The following is a 16,379-nucleotide window of genomic DNA, read 5'->3' as shown; positions in this document are numbered from 1 at the left end:
AAAATACTGTGTAACAGAGTGTTTCTTCTAATTATAGACCCATTATGATTAACCCCACCTTAACCAACCTATATGGAATTACTTTGGGAAAGAAGATTAGCTTGTGGCTATAAAGCCATAGAAAAAGAGCTAAAGACCAAGCCAAGTTTAGGAGATATCACTCAATTTTGGACCCATTTGTTACTCTAAGGATTATTGTGAAGGAGTGTGTTATCGGGAAATCTAGTGTCCACTTGGAGCTGCTAGTTCCACTAAGACTGGTAGCTATCTTAGAAACAAACAAACTAAAACTACTTTCGCTTTCCTTTATGAGAAGTAGATAAGAGGGGAACACAGGACACCAACCTCAGTCTTGCGCTTGGTTCCTCTCCCTTCTGACAGGTCCTTGCCGCTTTTCCTTCGTCTACCCAGCTTCAAAGAGCACCTGTGGAATCAAAGCAGCATAATAGTATCGAAGAATAGAGATCTACAATCATAAACAATATAGGGCCAGATATATATTGACCACACAAATGCACATATCATCAAACATATAAGAATGTGGAGGAAAACTTGAATAACTTTATTAATATCAAGAATAGCAAAGAGGATTACAACCAATTGTTCTGACCCAACATCATCTTCCCAGCATGAAAGCCCTTCTTCACCTCATGAAAAGCTTAGATCACCCAACACTATGATATTCCACCAAGAAACCAACAGCACTTCCTTACAAGATACAAAATTCCAGCCTCTGGATCTCTAGGATGAGGGATCCATATATAGATGATTGCAAGGGAGTGAGTCCGCTTCTGGGATTTTGATTAGTTTCCTCTCTCTAATAGTTCTTGATTCCACTTGGAGATTGATGATCTCTTACTCATCCCTGGGCGAATTCAGAGAGGCAAGTGTCATCGAAGAAGTTTCTGGAAGATTCCATGACGATCCACCTTGCAAACTGTCTATGCCATTTGTCTACTCTCGCCCATCGCACCCTACAGAAGGGCTTTCCAGTATGCATCGCACCCTTTACATTGGGCAGGTGAAATGCATCGCACCCTCTGCACTGGGTAGTCTGTATGGTCCAGCTTTGACCAGTTCTGAGAAGTTTACTCTGGAGAACTTCTGGGAGATGAAGTAATCAGTTGACCTTGTTCCTTTAGGGTGTGAAGCAACACTTTTAGGGACTTAGGATCCCTTGGTTTATGGACATGTATGATTGGGGTTGCAGTGCCCAAAAATTTCTATAACAGAGTGCCACAATAATAATTGATATCCTATGTTGTTTTTTTTACTTTAGAAAATATTTTGACATTCTTCCTAATAATTAAAACCATTGGAAGAATTTGGAAGAGATGAATGTTCATCTTGAGTTGAGGGTTGTTGTGACAAGGTTGTATGAGAATTTTATTTCCAAGTTTAGTACCATTGAGGACTAGTCAAAAGAAATAAAATACACTATTAGAGTCAATGAGGGTGTTCCTTTTCCTCTTCCCTTTTTTTCCATATACATTGATAAGTTAGAGGGTGGGTGTGAGCTAATCATGGTCTCTCATGACACATTAGTGGCAATGAAAAGCTTAGAAAAAAAAGAATTTTCTAACTTGGAGTTATGATTTTAGGTACTTATGCAATGAATTTGAAGATGGTGTAAAAACATGAAATGTAGGAAATACATTAGCTCTCCCAATATATAATTTTTGTTTGTAGAAATTATGCCTAACTATGTGAATTTTAAGCTTTTCTAACACGGTTATGTTATTTTTCTTGCAAAATAGAATGCATATATTTTCGTTAATGAAACCTTTGATCACCTAAATATTGGAATCTTTCTCCAAAAATTTATAGAGTCACATATTCCATATTGTTCTTGTGCACAACTCTTTTTAAAATTTATCATCCTAATTTTATATTTTTTTAACTTATGAAAGTCAGCATATCCTTGGAATTACAATGCCTTCCATTAGTGCAACCTAAAAAGGTCCTAACACTATCAAATAATCTTTTTTTTAGATTGTAGGTTTCAATGTCCTCTAGTGTGCCAAATAATTTCCTTTCAAATGGTTGAGGGAAAACAAGTTATAGTGGAAATAAATGAGGGATTCATTTTAAGATTTTGTTATATGTCAAGACAAAAATGTATTAAAAATAATAAACACTATAAATTTAAAAAATATTATCTATTTAGAATTTTTATAGACAACCCTATATGATTTTGTAGTTTCATGGACAACGGAGATACAAACCGCCCCCCCTCCCCACACACACACTTTCTTAAAAAATGATGATTTCATGTATTTTCAGACTAAACCACTAGGTTTGTGATCCCAAATCTATATTTGAAGAAAACAAATCATCATGCCTGTAAGATTCCCGTCAAGAAATTTAAATTCAAAAAATTGTGTGTATGTTCCCAATGGTATGAATGCATCCATGTTTCTAGTGATAGGAATGCACATGTTTTCCCACCATTAGAAACACCCATGCACTCCTGTGGCTAGGAACTTCAACACATCAGAAATGGTTGAGGTGGGTTTGAGAGAAGGGATGGGGAGAGGGAGAGGGATAGAGGGACCAACCAAGATAAAGTGACAAAGAGAGTGAGGGAACAAGGGGCAAGGAATAATGTGTTGGTGAGTGAAGGGAAAAGAATGGGGGGGAGAGAGAGAGTGAGAGTTGAAAAGTGGGCGAGATAGGGAAAGAGGGTGGGGAAGGGAGAGAGGGAGAGTGGGGGGGGGAGAAAGAGTTGTGGGATACACAGGGATGAAGAGAGACAAAGTTAGAGGGGGTTGTTGTGAAGGAGGGACTTAGGGAGGGATATAGGGAGATAGGTGATAGAGAAAGAAATGGATAGGGAGGAGAGAGAGTGTGTGAGTGAGTGAGAGCGGGAGAGAGAGAGAGAGAGAGAGCGAGAGAGAGCGAGAGAGAGAGAGAGATGATTGGGGGTTTAGGCACGTAGTTTATAACTCTCTCTCTCTCATTTGACCCCAATGGAAAGAAGCCAAACCTCCTTCTACAATTAGCACCATATATGAGACAAGATATGATGATCCTAATACTAGCTCTGCTTGGTATTTATACAGGAGACAAAGGGTACAATTACAATGAAAGTTTCAACATACCTCCTAATATAATAATTAAATTAATAATTTATGCTAATTAGGGCCTTATTATATGGGCCAAAGGGCCTTAACATAACCCCACTCTTTTAAAAATACTTTTCCCTTAAAGCTTGTATTTGAGGGTGTTTCTTCATAAACTGCTCACTTTCCCATGTAGCTTCTTCTAGAGGCATTTTCTTTCACTAGATTAGGTACTCCATAATGGCCATATTCTGAAGAGATAAATAATGTTGATCCATAAATTTTTTCTAGTTCAAGAATTGATTTCCTTTCTTCATCTATGTTTGGAAGTTTTGTTTGCACTAACATAGTTTATCCCACCACCTTTTGTAGGCAAGATACATGAAAACCCTTACAAGTGTGAGAAGAAGGGAAATTTAACTCATACACCAAGTCTTGTCCAATTATGGAAATAATCTTATAGGATCTATAAATTTTTGGAGCTAAATTTTTATTTTTCCTTTGCTTGATTGTAGATTGCTAATAAGGTTGTAGTCTTATAAATACCAATTTACCCTCTTCAAATTGTCTTTCACTTCAATGTTGATTTGCTTGTTGCTTCATCTTGTTTTGTGCCATTTGAAGGTTTTTGTTAAGAGTTTTCAAAATTCTTTAGTGTTCACTATATGTAACTCTATTGCTTGTACTTTGGACACATCTTGCAAAAAATATGAGTTACTAGGAGTTGACTATCTATAAAGAGACTCAAATGCAGTGATTTTAGTAGATGTATGATAGGTAGTATTATATCACAATTCTACTCTAGGAAGCCATTTCATCGAGTGAGATTGTTTATCTAAATAATAACATCATAGATAACCCTCTAAACATTTGTTAACTATTTTTATTTGACCATTTATTTGTAGATAATCATTATTATTATTCCACTTATAGTCCATAAATCTTTCCAAAAAAATTATATGAATTTTGAATCTTTATCACTTATTATTTTATATATATATATATATATATATATATATATTATAATAATAATAATAAGTGATAAAGATTCAAAATTCATATAATTTTTTTGGAAAGATTTATGGAATATAAGTGGAATAATAATAATGATTATCTACAAATAAATGGTCAAATAAAAATAGTTAACAAATGTTTAGAGGGTTATATATATATATATATATATATATATATATATATATATATATATATATATAGATGATGATGATGATGATGATGATGACGATGATGGTTAACGTCCACTAAGACAAAACTTTGGTCTATCGGACCTAAAAAAACGAATTATTTAGTTTGATTTAAGATTTTATTCCTATGCTCAAAAAGCTTGGAGAGAAGCCTCCCAAGCTCACTATAATTTTGACATCGTAAAAGGCTAGGAAGGTCAGTATTGCAACAAAGATTATGAAACTGAGATCTAATGTGGTTGTACACGGGACACTCTAAGAGGAAGTGATTTTCATCCTCGATGTTCATATTCTCACAGAGATGGCATATCCTTTCCATCCATGGTGTTTTAGGAACTACCCAACGACTTGTTTCACTATGGAGCTCATGAGAGTTCGTTCTAATCTTGGCTATATTAATTTTAGTTCGTTCTAATCTTGGCTATATTAATTTTCTTCTTTGAGCTAGTTAAAACAGAGAGATACTTTTGATCTTCTAGGGTAGGGTTGATGACCTCATAATATCTTAATTTTCTTTTAACTACTAAATCTTTCTCACACCACAATTTTTCTTTGAACTTAGAAATAACAATATTATTAATGTTATTAAGTTATATATATATAAAACTTGCTATATATAAATTTTAAATACTACACAAATATACATATTTATTAAAAACATTTTACTTTATCAATTCATAAATTAATAATTTATCTACACAATTATTATTTATTTAATAAATCACAATTATTATTCAAAATATTGTCATAAATTAGGGAGTAGTTTAAAGTGAAGTAATGTACTAATCATGAATTAATTATTTTGATGTTTATTATAAATTGATACTTATCTACTTTACGAATCATCTAAATCTCTACCACCCACCTAATAATTAATTAAATTAAAATTTTGAAAATCTTATCCAAAATAGATATACCCTATAAACACAAATATAGAAGTTTTTATTAATTATTGTGATAATAGATATAATATTTATTCAAATTTTTAAATACTTCAAAAGGAGGTCATCTCACTTATAGAAGAAATGACTTTTTCACTAGAATCTTACAATACAATTTCAAATAAGATTGTGATTTTTTGTAGTTTAAAATACATTTTTGAATGCATTAATAGATTCAGTATCATGAGAAACCCAAAAACACTAAACTTTTACAGATTAAATAATTTAAAATCAAATTTTGAAAAATCTCTGCTAGATTTTAGCTTTTTTTTTCAGAATAAAATTTTATCTATTAATTAAACTACATTAAAAAACATTTAATTTAATTTAAAAAACTATAGAAATCACACGCATTTCCTTATTTAAATTTAAATAGTACCCAGTATAATGGGAAACGTGAACGGATGATCTGTTTTATACTCCATTAATATAATATTTTCCATATTATGGAATATAATGCGAATCATTTACTCCTCTTAGAACTAAGTTAAGATTAATAAACTAATGTAGCGATAATTAAAATTAACTTTTTCAGGAGGGGACTGGTAGAACAATTAAAGTAAAGGAAAACATTCTGCTACATTATTTTTATTCTTCTTTCTTTTGTTGCCATCCAGAATCGACCGCACCACGTTCTAGCTGTCAAAGAGCAATTAAAGTGAAAGATAACGTCATGCCACTTTATTCTTATTCTTTTTCCTTTTGTCTTCATCCAGAATTGACCACACCGTTCTAGTTGAGCCAGGTTTTTTTTATATTTTGATTCATGTTTAGTTTATGTTGGGTAGTTTTAATGTTGGATGGAAGAATTTTAATTATTAATGAAATGTTATTATCAATATTGTAAGATGTTCAATATTGGATGGAAAAATGATTTACCTATTAGTAAGATGCTATACTTACAAGTGAAATGTTATCATCAAGATCGTGTGAAATTCAATGTTGAATGGAATAATGATTTATCTACTAGTAAGATGCTATACTTACTAATGAAACGCTATCATCAAAATTGTGTGAAGTTCAATATTAAATAGAATAATGATTTACCTCTTAGTCTAACGAGGCGGAGGAGTTGCCTAGAAAGTTATGGAAATTCAGGTCATATTTAGAGAAAATCCGGCAAGGATTTTTGTAAATCCAAGTTATAGTTGTTAAAATTCAAAATTTTAGGTGTCCTAAATGTTTTTGATGGTGCTGAATCCATTTCCACCATCAAAAACACGATTCAAGCACTGCCTCTACAAGATTTTTTGGATTTTTTTTCCCAGATTCCAGCCATTTTTAACCGTGGGGCAATTCCTCCGCCTCGTTAGACGATTCCTTTACCTACTAGTAAAACGCTATTACCAAAATGGTATGAATGTCGAAACTTCAAGGCTCCCTTGGGATACTTTAATTCCGGAAAATTAGTTTGACTCCCATATACTTTAATTCAGGAAATAGGTTCCCATCTTCAATTCTCATGAAATTTAAATTATCAAACTTCCGGAGGCAGTGGAGAGATTTTCCTTAATCATCGACCATGCCATTCCCGTTGGAGAGGTGAGGGGCCTGATCGATTGCGCCAAGCGATATCGACTGTCTCTCGGTTGCTGCTTCCTCTGCAACCCCAAGTTCCTTCAAGACCTTGAATATAGATATCAATACCCAAAGAAGAGACAAGGATCACAAAAGAATGTGTGTTGACACAATGATGTTCACGATTTTCTAACATATTTGAATCAGCTTTTTTAAATTTGCAAGGGGGTAGGGAACAATTTCTCTTCCACTGTATGCATGGCTTTTTCACTCATAAAAGCTTTATACTACTGCAGCATCTTTGGCATGGATATCTTCTGTGTCATATACTTCAACAACAGAGGGCTTTATTAAGGTTTATTTCAATAGAGACGATGTTGTTGAGGTCTTTATTAAGGTTTCTTTCAATAGAGATGCATATAGATGTAATAGACAGAGGCAGCATTGGAAACTATTTTCTTATGGTCTGCCTTTTTTAATATAACGATCAGGTTATTTTGGAGATTACCAGTTGTTCAGGCTATAATTCTCAACAAATGTTAGATGAATTTGTTGTATACATAGGTATTTATGTTGTAAAAATATTTCCTTAATAATGGGTATGTTTTTTGAGGTAGGTAGGTAATTTTTTTAAAAATATTTTATACATAGAAAATAAGAAAATTGGGAGATTAACTAAAGTGTAACACCTCAATTTTGATCCCTAAATTAACAATGTATATATGTATAAATTAACAATGTATATATGTATATAGAACTAATGAATGAAAGCTAAAAGATGGAATATAAATACACATTTAATACTAATAAAAATACATATCACATGTTGCACTTAAAGAAGTACAAAAACACTACCAGCTATAATTCCACAAGAGAGAAAATAAAGTGTGATTAGGAAGTTTAACTCGGACTAAAGAGAAATATTATTATTTTATTCTAAGCCTAAGTCACTTGCGTGATAGTTTCTAAGTCATATCAACCTTGAATGAGTTCTCAAGAGGGTGGTTTTAGGGATTTAAATATTTTCCTATATATAGTATTGTAGGCAAATATTCAATTAATAACGTGTAATTTACTATTAAAATTGGCAAATTTTTGGCGAATATCATCCATTTAATCATATATATGTAAAAAATAGACAAAATTTTAACCAAATTGTTCAGATAATGTCCAAAATATAGCCCATTTGTGAAATTTTGCCCTTAAATTTTTCTCAAGTTCTCAAATGAGATATGTGAGCTTCCTAGGAAGCCATGCGTTGAGTTGTTAACATGAAAATATATCCCATGAATTTTGGTTATGCAAGGGAAAGTTGACCATAATTCTTCCTAGAGGTTGTCTAAGAATCTATGTTGTGATACTATGACGGTAACATATTGATGGGCATGATTGGAGCCCTGGAGGGAGTGTGGGATGGCTCAAGGGATTGTATAACAAATAAGGGTATCTCATTTCTTCGATTATGCAGATTGAAGGGGAAAGAGAGATGGTGGACTAGAATCACTGTGAGAGTTTACAACTCACAAGCTTTGGAAAAAGTGGGTTGTGTGAGATGACTAGAGCCATTCATAGGTGACTTCATCCTTGTGGATTCACAACCTTATCTTGAGGGTAGCCTTGTTGTAGAAAGTGTATGGAAAATATAGAGCCTATGGTTGGGTGGAATGTCGTCCATTTGCAACCAATTGGTGTTTAGTTCCAAAATGGTAAGTGTCATAGATTGATTATGATTATGTTGAATTTAATGATGGTATGCTATTCATCAATTGTTGTTATGTTTACATGAATAAGTCCATATTTACAACATTGCATGATTAAATATATTTGTATAAGTCTGCATGTTATGTTGCATGCATTCATAAATTAGTGTTATGAGGGATGATGATAGTGGTATAAGAGTAAGAAGTTGAAGGATAAATTTCATTTTCAAGAAGAACCCCCCTATCCTCATGTTGTGCTCTACAACAACCCCCCATTTCATACCATTTTATTCACAAAACTATAATATGAAATGGGTCCCTTTTTATTTTTAATTGGTATCAACTTTGTATTATTCAAAAAGGTCCGAAAACAAAATGAAAGCATTATAAAAAACCTTTTTGACAAACCAATTATTTGGTCTTATAATATAAATAATTAATCTTTTATCATTGCGATAAAGCAATCGCAAGATCGCATATCGCAATGACAAAGGAGGCATAACTTAAATTCCCATTGGTTTTCTCCGATGCGATGACATGCAGTAGGCTATCGGATATCGGCAATAATAAGTTCCCGTAACAAAAGTGCCTCCCACTCCGATGCGATGCAATCAAATTCTTTTCGCTCCGATGCGAGGCGATCACGTCCCTTTCGCTCCGATGCAATGTGATATCGCTATCGGCGATCGGGGATATACCATGCATGCTTTTTAAAGTGCCCATACTCCCGATGCGATGCGATGCGATATCGCTATTGGCGATCGGGGATTCCAAAAGGTGTCAATATAAAGATTTAAGTTTTCCCCGACACCCGATTGCGATAAAGCAAAAAGCGCAAACTTCAAAAAACCGTTAAAGTAGAAGTATTATGATTAATTCGTATTAAAGGCCTTATCTTTCAAACAGTGATTCACTTGCGCTCAACCGCCAAAACGTCAAAGGAACGCTTAAACAAATCATTCGGCCGATAAGAGATATGATGGGCATTTAAAGGATTGGCAGGTTTTAATGGCCATTTAATGAAATAGTAAGCTTAAAAAATCTTCTCATAGATTGTATCCGCGGCCACTTTAAGTTAATCCCTCATCATGCATTGATCAATATATCTCACTCATATTTGCTTTTCGCTACCAATTCTCTGTATTACGCTTATTTCCACTACTGTGTAGAATTCTTCCGAAGTAATAGATTCAAGCAGAATGGGGAAGAAGTCTAAGAAAACCACAATCGCTTCCGCTGCACCAGCCACAGGACAAGTCGTCGCTGATCCAGCAACTAAAAAGAAAGGATTAATATCTGATACTACATGTTCAGGACTTGGCAAGACCACTTGGCAAAGTACCTATAATTTGATTGAGGCCGAAGAACCAAATGTAACGGCAGTACAAGCTACAGCGGGTTCCAATAGAAAATCTGATGGTACTTTGAAAGACTTGGCCGACTCTTTCCTTCATCGGATAGCAGCTCGGGAACAAATTCTCCCATATACGGATGTAGTAAAGTGAACAATTGAGGAAATCCCAATCACAGACATAACTTTTTGCACCAGAGATGGGAGAATCTTCGGTTCATTCAAGGCTGATGATTTGAGGCAAATGTCTCATTTGCCTGAGCCAGAGAAGAAGTACAACAAGGCATTTCTGGAGAAATTCCGAAATGAGAACGAAACTGAATCTGAACCCATTCGGGAATGGAGGCAAAATCCGGCAAAACACAAGCATGAAACTTCCAGTAAGTACTCTGTTGATTCTCTATGTTATCCGTATTGTTATGCTGGGATAATGATGTGTAGATTGTGGGGGTTGCACGATTCCGCTAATTTCACTATAGAAATGGTTCCCTTGATGGAAGCGGCATGTAATAGTGAGATAATGGATTGGGCAACCATACTGTTAGATAAGCTAGCGATAGCAGTTCTTAGTTTTAGAACTAAAACTTCCGTCTCAGAGAGGCTTATTCCCCCATTCTACTACAGTGCTTATATACTTACTAGTAAGACGCTATTACCAAAATGGTATGAATGTCGAAACTTCAAGGCTCCCTTGGGATACTTTAATTCCAGAAAATTAGTTTGACTCCCATATACTTTAATTCAGGAAATAGGTTCCCATCTTCAACTCTCATGAAATTTAAATTATCAAACTTCTGGAGGTAGTGGAGAGATTTTCCTTAATCATCGACCATGCCATTCCCATTGGAGAGGCGAGGGGCCTGATCGATTGCACCAAGCGATATCGACTGTCTCCCGGTTGCTGCTTCCTCTGCAACCCCAAGTTCCTTCAAGACCTTGAATATATATATCAATACCCAAAGAAGAGACAAGGATCACAAAACAATGTGTGTTTGATACAATGATGTTCACGATTTGCTAACATATTTGAATCATTTTTTTTAAATTTGCAGGGTGTTGGGAACAATTTCTCTTCCACTGTATGCATGGCTTTTTCACTCATAAAAGCTTTATACTACTGCAGCATCTTTGGCATGGATATCTTCTGTGTCATATACTTCAACAACAGAGGCCTTTATTAAGGTTTATTTCAATAGAGATGTTGTTGAGGTCTTTATTAAGGTTTATTTCAATAGAGATGCATGTAGATGTAATAGACAGAGGCAGCATGGGAAACTATTTTCTTATGGTCTGCCTTTTTTAATATAACGATCAGGTTATTTTGGAGATTACCAGTTGTTCAGGCTATAATTCTCAACAAATGTTAGATAATTTGTTGTATACATAGGTATTTATGTTGTAAAAATATTTCTTTAATAATGAGTATGTTTTTTTGAGATAGGTATGTAATTTTTTTAAAAATATTTTGTACATAGAAAATAAGAAAATTGGGAGATTAACTAAAATGTAACACCTCAATTTTGATCCATAAATTAACAATGTATATATGTATATAGAACTAATGAATGAAAGCTAAAAGATGGAATATAAATAGGCATTTAATACTAATAAAAATACATATCACATGTTGCACCTAAAGAAGTACAAAAACACCACATTCCACAAGAGAGAAAATAAAGTGTGATTAGGAAGTTTAACTAGGACTAAAGAGAAATATTATTATTTTATTCTAAGCCTAGGTCACTTGCGTGATAGTTTCTAAGTCATATCAACCTTGAATGAGTTCTCAAGAGGGTGTTTTTTAGGGATTTAAATATTTTCCTATATATAGTATTGTAGGCAAATATTCAATTAACAACGTGTAATTTACTATTAAAATTGGTAAATTTTTGGCGAATATCATCCATTTAATCATATATATGTAAAAAATAGACAAAATTTTAACCAAATTGTTTAGATAATGTCCAAAATATAGCCCATTTGTGAAATTTTGCCCTTAAATTTTTCTCAAGTTCTCAAATGAGATATGTGAGCTTCCTAGGAAGCCATGCATTGAGTTGTTAACAAGAAAATATATCCCATGAATTTTGGTTATGCAAGGGAAATTTGACCATAATTCTTCCTAGAGGTTGTCTAAGAATCTATGTTGTGAGACTATGATGGTAACATATTGATGGGCATGATTGGAGCCCTGGAGGGAGGTGGGATAGCTCAAGGGATTGTATAACAAAGAAGGGTATCTCATTTCTTCGAGTATGCAGATTGAAGGGGAAAGAGAGATGGTGGACTAGAATCACTGTGAGAGTTTACAACTCACAAGCTTTGGAAAAAGTGGGTTGTGTGAGATGACTAGAGCCATTCATAGGTGACTTCATCCTTGTGGATTCACAACCTTATCTTGAGGGTAGCCTTGTTGTAGAAAGAGTATGGAAAATATAGAGCCTATGGTTGGGTGGAATGTCGTCCATTTGCAACCAATTGGTGTTTAGTTCCAAAATGGTAAGTGTCATAGATTGATTATGATTATGTTGAATTTAATGATGGTATGCTATTCATCAATCGCTGTTATGTTTACATGAATAAGTCCATATTTACAACATTGCATGATTAAATATATTTGTATAAGTCTGCATGTTATGTTGCATGCATTCATAAATTAGTGGTATGAGGGATGATGATAGTGGTATAAGAGTAACGAGTTGAAGGATAAATTTCATTTTCAAGAAGAACCCCCTTATCCTCAATAGAATACAAAGGGTACTTAGTATGTTACAATATTGAATTAGAGATATTGGTTACAACATTGGAGTTGTATAGTCCACGAACTAGTATACATGTGAAGAAAATTAAACTTTGAAGATTATGCCTTTGAAAAAATTACTCAATGAGTATGAGGGGGGAAACATATTGAATATAGTGATTGTTGGAATAATTATTGAAATTCCTTAAAATTGGATTCCAGTTGCAACATATAGTGGTGTGAACTTTATAATTCATAGTTATAGAGCTTAATTTTGTGAAGGAATTCAGAAAAACTCTTGAATGGCAATGGATCAATAGGCAATGAAGTCAAATTTGAAAAAAAGTCAATGAATTAATGTACAAAGCAGATGAGTTGTAGAGGCCAAGATTAGAAAATCCATTGTGATTATAAAGTTTCAAATCTCTATATCTCTCTCACTATACATGCATGTGTTTGGGGGGCGGGAAGAAGGAAGACATAAATCTAACATGGACTGATAGAGTAACCACAGGGCCTTCACTCAATGAACTTGTGACATAACATGTGCATTCGTGGAATATTAAAGAATACCTCTAATTTCATTAGGTATTGATAAATATATTCCAAAACCCTTTCTTAAACCACCTCCCATTACATCTTTTCAATAAAAGAACCCATTGATTTTAGTAGATACCCTTTTTTATGCTCCTAAATATTGAAAAATCCTCTAGTACCCTGCACCTTACCCCAATACTTATAGTATATTGGGTTCATATTTCATAATTTTAAATTCCCCTTTAGGAATGAATGTTGTAAGATATTGGTCAACAAGGTGAAACCCCCGTGATAGTCATGTGGAGGCATTGTGGTGCAACCAATTTGAGTTACAGTGCATAGGTTGCATCCATGAGGCATAGTTCATGGTGGTGGGGGAACTTAGCTTAGGTGATTTAGAGAGGCTATGGAAGTGGTATTTCAAAATTAAGCTTCCATAAGTGTTGTTAGGGTGACACCTATCCCCTAACTGGTAAGCAATTTATGAAGGCTATGAGTTATTTTAATTGATAGCATGTTATGCCCCATAATCAATCTCAATCGTTTAATTAATATTAGTGCAAGGATAATGTACCAAGTGGAGTATTTAGGAATAGAGTGGGACCCATATCACATCTATTCTTAATATCATTCTAGGTGGAGAAAAAAGACTTCATAGTATGAGTGTCCCACAAAAATAATTAATAATAATAAATAATTATTATAAAGTGAAGTAGAAAAGATAATAGGAAGTTATTGAGGACTAACATGGTAGGTCAAGAGGCTATGGATATGGCATGTAAGCATAAAAAAATGACAAGTGGACACCGGTCCCATATCCTTAGCCATAATCCATAGCACATAATTAAGGATGCCACATCAGTATGAGAAAAATATTAATTAATGAAGTTTTGATCCAAAATTTTATTTTGGCCAAATAAGAGGATGAAAGCTTAGAACCAAGTGAAATTTCAAGGTAGGTCCACAATGAAGAGGGCCATAAAACTCAGTATTGAGGTTATGATTGGCTAATTCTACTTTAGAATTCAATGAAAATAGACTGATTTAATGGTTTTTAAGAATAGGGTGGTACTCCTTACCAACAACCCTGTTAAAGGTGAAATTTTGGTAATAAGGAACATGTGCATGAACATGAATTTGGAAAAATTTCAAAGGTTTTGAAATAGAGATATTAAAACATACCAAAATCCACTATTTTGGGAGACTTTTTGGACATCTTTGAAATATCGAGGGGAGGAAAAGGGACCCAAGATCAATGATTTGGAAAAACTATGATAGTCTATATATGCTTAAAAATATAAATGACTTTGTCTTACTAAATTGTCTTTAGTTTCCTCTACTTGAGAGATAGATGTTTTGGCTAAAAATTCTAAGTGTGAAAAGGACAACAATTCTATATTAATGCAAAAAATGATTAGAGCATCAGATTATCAATTTGAAAATTGATGGTGACTCACAATCACAAGTATTATATGTTTGGTAATTTTTTTCCCATGTATCCATATATTTTCTTCTATATGTTAATAAACTGGTCTTTGAGCTTAATTCAGGTAGTGAGAAAATTGCATAAATTGGGCAAAAATGAAAAGTTAAGAGAGCCATAAATTTTAGTTCTAAACACAAATTAGGGAATTAGTATAGTAATTGGAGATATAATTTAATGTATATTATGTACAAAGGATTATATTTTGTATAAGCACTTTAAGGATTTTGACAAATTTAAAAAAAGAACGTCTAGCCTTAATTAACCAAAAAATTGACAATATGCATAATTTCTAAAATTTGGAAGAAATGTTACAGATTTGGAAATGAAGTGCCTCTAATAATAATTTTTTTGTTGTCTTGACCCACAGAGGATTTGAAATTTGAATCACATGGTTTACACAATACTTCATAACAAGACAATTACTAATTGAGTTGCCCCAATGGGTGGAGTGCCTCTAATAGTTTTATTTGTATGCACAATTCTTGTAGAATTATTGTTACAGTAAGAATAAGTAAGGATCATAACTAAAGATTAACATTTAAGTTGAGGAGACATGGAATATGAACATGGACCTTATAGCCATGATGAATAAGTTAATGGCTTAAATATTAGTACGTGAAATGAAGAGATAATGTCTAATAGACACAAAGACATAAAAAATCCATTAGAGATAGTAAAGACCATGGGAATTTTGAAGGTGGAGGTGCAGATATATAGAGTATATAATGAGAGATTGTTAAAAACCTAGAAGGAACAAAATTAGCTAAATAATCTACTACTATAGAGTCTAAATTAGTTACAACGACACATGAAGAATGAATGAGGTTCAATGCATGAGGAAGAAGGTAGATATTATGCAATAAGCGATAGTCACAAAAGGTTAAGGAAACCAGGAAGTGCTACTAGAAATCAAAGTCATTATTATTCAACAATTCATTCAACCAAGAAATCATATTCATCTAAACAATCAAAGAGTAGTCCAAAAGTGTCCCCAATCAAGTATTAGAGAAGAAGACATAAAATGGATAATATGCAAGGATATCTTAAGATGATTTAGACACCAAATTTTGATGGTGAAAACAAAATGGGATAGGTGTTAAATCTTTGTTTCTATGGATAGGAAACTATTTGTAATTGCATGGCTACTCATACAATCTAGAACCTAGGACTATCATATCCCATCCACGAGGACAAGATTCTATGAGGTGAAATAAGCTAAATCAAGTTGGGAACATCAATGAGAAAGGGATTTCTTAGAAGTAGTTTGAGAAATGTTTCCAATAACATTACCTTTCTAAGAATTAATATGACAAACAGATGCAAGAGTTATTTGAACTCAAGTTGGGAAATATAACCATGTAGGAGAAGAATTGTTTAGAGCTATTGAGATGTGAAGGATTTATTAATGAGGAGAAGGGGAAGATACACGGGTTCTTATGTGGACTACTGTCATTTTACAAAGACATGATCCAAATTGTTGAACTTAAAACTCTGGAAGAGACCATTAAGAAGGCCAAATACCTATATGCAGGGACCCATTGGCTACATAATTAAAATATGCATCCAAAGAATACCCACTTTGCATACTTTTGAGTAGTTCTACAATGAAACAAATGAAAATACATGAAAATAATGTGTTTATTATGTATTTTCAATTGTTTTATTGTGGGTATACTCAAAAGTATGTAGAGTGGGTACTCATTGGATGCATAATTAAAATTCCACGTCCAACGGGTGCCTACACTTGACATTTGAGTAAACCTATAAGGAGATAAGACAAAAATGCAATTTAAAAAAAGTTGTTTTCTTTCTTTTCTTTTAAAAATTCATAGCTATTATTTT

Source organism: Pinus tabuliformis, chromosome 4_1 (genome assembly GCF_031772625.1).
Source record: "Pinus tabuliformis cultivar Carrire ecotype Pingquan chromosome 4_1, CPIR1, whole genome shotgun sequence".
Classification (NCBI taxonomy): Eukaryota; Viridiplantae; Streptophyta; class Pinopsida; order Pinales; family Pinaceae; genus Pinus; species Pinus tabuliformis.
The sequence above is the reverse complement of the archived record's forward strand: the minus strand, read 5'-3'. Positions refer to the sequence as shown.